The following is a 6,374-nucleotide window of genomic DNA, read 5'->3' as shown; positions in this document are numbered from 1 at the left end:
TCTGCCTCTCAACATCAAATCCCAAATGGCTCTTTCAGATTGGGCACCCAAAATAGCTCATATCTTAAATTTCACCCGTCGTTTTAAGACTTAAAGCACCATCCATCTGGGAGTAGGAAACATCTAGTAAGGTGAACAGAACAGAAAAAGCTTTTGTCAAACTTTACAGATTTTTTTTCTTCCTCTAAGCCTGCTTGCCTCCGATACAGCAAACAGAGCTTTAGGCAGAGGCATGAAGAATAAAGTAGGTTTCCAAACAAAATCAGTTTAGGAGCTTATGGGATTCTTAGATCTGTCCCCTGCAGACAGTGCAGGCTAAGAATCACCAGCCTGTGAGGGATAAACAAGAGGAAGTTTAAATTAGGCTAAACACAGACCCACCTTGGCCCCCTTGGACTGCTGAACAGTTCAGCCGAAACCTGAACAACCTCTTTTGAAGGTACCGCACGCAGGAGACCTTCACTAGGGTTTGCAGAGCAGCACAGCCCGGTAGCGACGCTTCTTCCTCATCCCCCAAGTCGAACGCGCACAGCACAAGTCCTTAATTCTGCAAAACACCAAGCTGTGATCTCAGCACCAGCGACCAAGGCGCTGGGGTTCTCCTGCTCTGCGCGCACATGGAGGCACAGGCTCCTGCCCGTTGTGGGCAGAGGGGCCAGGCCTTTACGTACCAGTCCTCTGGGGCCAATGGCTTAGACCAACACCTGGCCCGATGAGAATGTGCCACCTTTACTGGTTTTAATGTTTTCCTTTAGATGGAAGAAGCATGTACGATTCTGCAGGGCAATTCTAGCAATATCCAGCTTTTTTTTTTTCCTTAAAAAAGAGAGGGAGCATCTAGGGTTTTGATGTTGAGGTGCATAGCACAATTTTTTAGACCGGTAACATGTATCTGCAGTTACAGCAGCACTGTCTATTCACAGATGCCTTTAGCGTGTTACCACTCACTGACCATGGAATGAAAAAACGCTGCCAAAATATAGGAGAAAAAAAAGGGGCGGAAGGGAAACAACCAAGAAACCCTGCACAGTGATGCAAGCAGGGAAGCATGCCCCTTTCGCTTGCGTAATGAAAAGGGTAACGTGAAGACTAGTAGCACAGAAGAAGATTCCATATAAAAATCTGTGGTGTTTGAGTTGTCTTCTTCCAATCTGAGCTGTCAGAAATCTCCCTCGTAATTTCGGTCTCCACAGAAAGGTACTAAGTAGAAACTTTAAAAGAATGTTGCTATTGTGTTTAAAAACCTTCCTGACCAAATGAGGTCTCAGTCAGCCACACAACAGCATGGTTTTCTGCCTCATAACCCTTCTCGCTCACTCTGATCTTCCCTTCGCTTCAAGCCGGAATGCCGATTTATCTATCTACAATTGGTCACTAGCCTGAAAAAGAAAAGAGAAGAATAAGTGCTTTTAAAATATTGAGTCAATTTTGTTCTAGGCTTAATACAGCAGCACGATACAATCTGCAATGATACAGATTTTTTTCCTCCGCCAGCTAAGCCTCTAGGGCATTTTATGGAATCAAATATTGTTAAAAGCAGCATCACATAAAGAAAGTTTTTAAAATAGATTTAAAAAACAAAGAGCAATTCAGCATATGCATTATCCATGCGGAGCTGGTTTGGCAACTGCAACATGGAATTACTTAAAGCTTGCCCACAGCTTGCTTCCCCCCCCCCCCCCCTTCTACTTCTGGCAGCATGATCATGGAAAACATTAGGCCTAGACTATTATTAATACAAGTATACAAGTTTCTGACCTAGGAAGTTATTCTTTATTTCTGCCTGATGCTATCCCTTCTTCAATAGCTAGTTTTGCCAGGTCATCTGTTTACAGCAAATGCCATTTCAAAAAAGATACGGTATTCTCCAAGGTAAACTGAAAAGCACTAAACACTTCACTAAATTTACTGCTGGCTGTGGTATATAACCTCTTTTTAAATAAGCTCATATAATTCCCTGTTCTATTTGCATGTACTCTTAGAGGTGATATGACTAAACAGAATGACACAAGTGAGCCAGAAAAAAAAAGGGTAAAGATTTTGAAGGATTCTTTTACTAGCAAAAAAAGTACCAAAACTGTCACTTAGAAGGCAACGTTTTTAAATGGCTGCATCCATTCATAGTTTTAGCAAGCTAAAGAACCATTTTCAGGTGCAAAACTATCTCACTTAAAAAAACCAAAAAACAAAAAAAACCACAACTAAAAGAGAGGTAGTTAAATCAAGATATAGCCATAGAGGGGCAAGAGATTGCAGCTACTCTCTTATTGGGGGATGGGGAACAAATAACGTATTTGGTGGTGCTGAGGAAAAGCAGCAGAGGGAACAAGGGTGATGGCTGTAGTTTACCTAATCCCCTCCCTCTGCAAATCCATCATTCTGGCCTGTGCTTCAACCCTGCCCAAACCCAGATGTTTACATTTGCATTTACAGTTATATTTATTGAAGTCAATTTTCAATCATTTGGAGTGAATTGTAATATGACCAAATATGGTCACACGTTAGTCTCCATTTTTGACATCTTCATCTCACAAATAGGTAATTATTACAAACTATTACTTTTTTTTTAAAAAAAAAAAACCACCCCATGGTTAGTAACTGTATTGATAATATGTACTATTTCTGCCGCCATGTTCTGAATAGTATCTTACAGACTGTATGCTTGCAACATCTATTAACCGCACATAATACATAACCATATATAAACCTTTCTAATATGGTTCATTTTACAGATTTCTAAATCGCACTGAAAATTTGGCTCAAAAGCGCCACATCATCCATCTCAAACCACTAGCATGTATGTGAACAGAAGTAGTCAATTCTAGGCTCTGGGAAAGAGAAATTCTGGACTCTGAATTCCCTTTCTGATTTTTTTTTCATCCCTCCCCCCCCCCCCCCCCCCTCCAAATTCATGTTCCCAAAATGCTACTTACTGAAAGAATGGGAAGCTGCGGGTACATGAAATGTATTTTCAGTGGGGGTTGCAAATACATACAGCCCCAATTTCAAGTCCATTTTGAAGTAGCTTTTCCGCTAAAAGCAAAGGGCTACTCCTCTGGTCACTTCTGGCCTCCCTGAAAGACCAGCCACACACTGCACAGTCACTTGGGGAACAGAAATGAAGGAGGAACCCAAATTAAAAGAAAAAAATCCTGACCCTTCTCTTTCCCCTCCCCAAGAAACAGCTGTTAATATTCATCCATATTTATATTCCTGTTGAACAAAGAAAAATTAATAATAAAAAAATCCGTTTCCATCTGTACACAGACCTACAGCAAGTATTTCAGACAACGTCATGAAATAGGAGCATCTCACATTTCTACCTGAGCAGAAAGTAGTTGTTTACACCAAAAACCAGCCTGCAAAATATCTGAACACTGCATTTCAGAAATACTCCAGTATCCTGAGCTCTTCCTGAGACAAATCATTCACAAACTCCTATGAAGTGACAATATCAAATGTTTTACAAGATCCTTCATTAAAGACTGGAGATGGTAGTAATAAATGAAATATGAGAAAAATAAAAATAAAAAACCCTTCAGCATTGATAGCCAGCACAAACATTTTAAAAAAATAATCTGTTGTTATTCTTAGACTTCAGGCTTTTAAAAATTGGACGGTGACTGTCAAATGTTTGGAATAAGCAAAAATCTTTTCTTGGATAGGTAAAGCTAAAAGGAAATTATGCTTTAAATATGGATCAGTTCTTTAAGGGCAAGGGAAAGAAACTTCCCTCCTCCAGGCATGAACACTAAGCATAAAGTAACTTTACCCAGGGCACTAGAGATCCTCAGATCTCGAGGCATAAGTCTGCACAAGCTGTACAAGTGTGAGCAACAGCTTTTTGGGGGTGGGGGGCTGGGGGAATCAAATGCTTGTGTCCAGAGAACTTGCATAGTTAATTCAAGGAGAGTTGCCCGAGTAGTTAGGCTACATACAGACACGAAGTCGTGTATTTTAATATTACACCTCCCTTTAATAATGGAAGAGATAATCATCAATCCTCAGCAGGATATGAGTTGCATCATCATTTTCAAGAAATGATTGAGGATGAGGCAAAAAGCTTAACCTTTTTGCTTATCTTGAGTGAGCGGAGGGTTAGTATCACTTATGCATATTCCTGGATTTCATTCATACATTAAGGTCTCTACATTCTGCTGCTTTGTGTTGAAGTGAGCCAAAGTCACAAGCTTGGATCTTTTCAACACCTTTATCTGGGAAATCCAGCTAATGAAGAATAGACCTTGATCTGCTTGTAATGGTGGCAGAGATTACAGGTTACTTGAACAAGAACCTTGTAACACACAAGAACAAGGTGTATAACAACTTTAAAAAAATACTAAGTTGTATACACATTACAAATATAGACGTACACATTACCTTCAGTTCTATAAAGCGAAAACATCAGTAACAAAATTTAGTGCCAAACTCTTTACAAATACCAGTGCACTTATGGTGTCACTGACCTCTCCCCACCCTCTTGGTACAATCCTACAGCTTTTCTACCACTTCCCAAAATCCAACTTTTATCCCTTTGCCCTAGAGAGCTGCCAGGGAGCTCACATGGGAGAAGACACACCTGCTCCCAGATGTTGTCTCCAAATCTGTGGTTCAGTCAAGAACAGGAAAATGCAGCAAGCGCTCCCCAAGCCTGTTCAGGTCATAAAAAGCATCTCTGAAGTTCTAAGAGGTGTCCAGAGAGCATGTATGATCCGCTGAAAGATTAAATAAGTTAATTTTCACAGCAACCACCCACCTCCACTGCTCAAACAGTCTTCCCCTATCCTCACAGAAATCAGCTGCAGACCAAGACCCTTCTACAGCACATGACAGATGCAGAGGGGCTGCCTGCTGTAGAAATATTAAGTGAAACAGCTTCCTTCTTGGTTTGTTTGGGGTTTTATTTGGTTGGGTTTTTTTGTGTTGATTTTTTTTTTTTTTTTATTAGAAAAAAGTGAGCTGATCTACTTCAGAGAGAGGCAACCTGAGACTAAAGGCAAACAGACCAACAGACCATTTGGCCAGAGCATGGTTCTAGAGCATTTGTACTTTTTAACTATCTCAGCTCAAATAAAACAAAAAACCACCACTTCACCACATGGGTACCTACTGGAGTGAAGAGGTTCTGTCTAGCAAAAACACACCATGTCAGAGCCTACTGATGGCAAGTCTTAATTCTTATACCACCAGCACTCCCTCTGCCCCCAGTTTTATCCCCTTCAATACTGTATTTCAGTCCACTAATCCTACTCACATACTTGGCCTTCATTCCCAACAGAACCAGCAATTCATCCACAAACTATTTAAAATTAATAGCATCTTAAACTACACAGAATGACCATCTTCTTGCTAAACTGCAGAGTCTAAAAGATAACAAAAACTTGAAGCAGGCAATTAAGACTTCATACTATTCTTTGTAAAACTGAATTGTAAAGCTTTTTTGTAGTCATATATAGGAACAAGTTAGCATAGTATTTAAATCACTGGGCAAATTTACTATTAAAAACGTTTATTATGCCAATATCAGGGATGCATTGGTCAGCTTGACTGAACTGCAGCAAAAAAAAAAAAATTAAATCTGATTTTTCAATAGTCAAACCCTAATGGGAGTTTTACAGGTACTTTCCTAGAAGGAACACAGCATTACTACATGGGTGTTGAAAAATGCCACATCTCTACCTGCACATTTAAGAACTTAACCTTTACTTAAGAGTCTAAATGGAAGAGAAGAACCCAAGATGAAATGTTCAGGAAGATTAAATTAGGATCTAACTCCCCCCCCCACCCAATACTAAAAAGGCATTAAGAAAACAAAACTTTTCCCCTCCTACATATTCAAGTAGTCCTAGTTCTAGTGAAAGTTATTCTCATTGGATAAAGTCAAATTAGTCAACACAGGGCATGCCTTCAGAAGAGCTTTCGATGAATACATCATTTGGACAGAACAAATGCACAAACAATTCAAAGTAGTGCATTGGAATTTTAACATGAATGAATCAATTAGGCCACAGACCACAATCCCAGAATTTTATGGGACGGATAGAAAATAGGTTTTTAAAAAAAGTAGTAAGATTAATTTTTATTAAAACAAACAAACCAACCCTCCAGAAACCCCCAAAAAGATTAGGTAGCAATGCAGTTCTGCAAACTTCTGTGCTCACTGCCCTGAAATCTTGATATGAAAGCTTGTGCATTTCATTAAACTTCAACATATAAGACAATTGTTGTAGATTGAGAAAGGAAAAAAAGGAATGTGTGCACTCAGGTCTCTGTTTCAATTCAGGCACCAGAACTAACTTCTTTTTTAAGGGTGACAAAGTTTTACTTTGCTCATAGTTGTAAAAAATCAGAATGGGGTACAAGTTAAATCCAAA

The sequence above is a fragment of the Accipiter gentilis genome, chromosome 15, assembly GCF_929443795.1.
Source record: "Accipiter gentilis chromosome 15, bAccGen1.1, whole genome shotgun sequence".
NCBI classification, from domain to species: domain Eukaryota; kingdom Metazoa; phylum Chordata; class Aves; order Accipitriformes; family Accipitridae; genus Astur; species Astur gentilis.
This window is presented reverse-complemented; position numbering follows the sequence as displayed.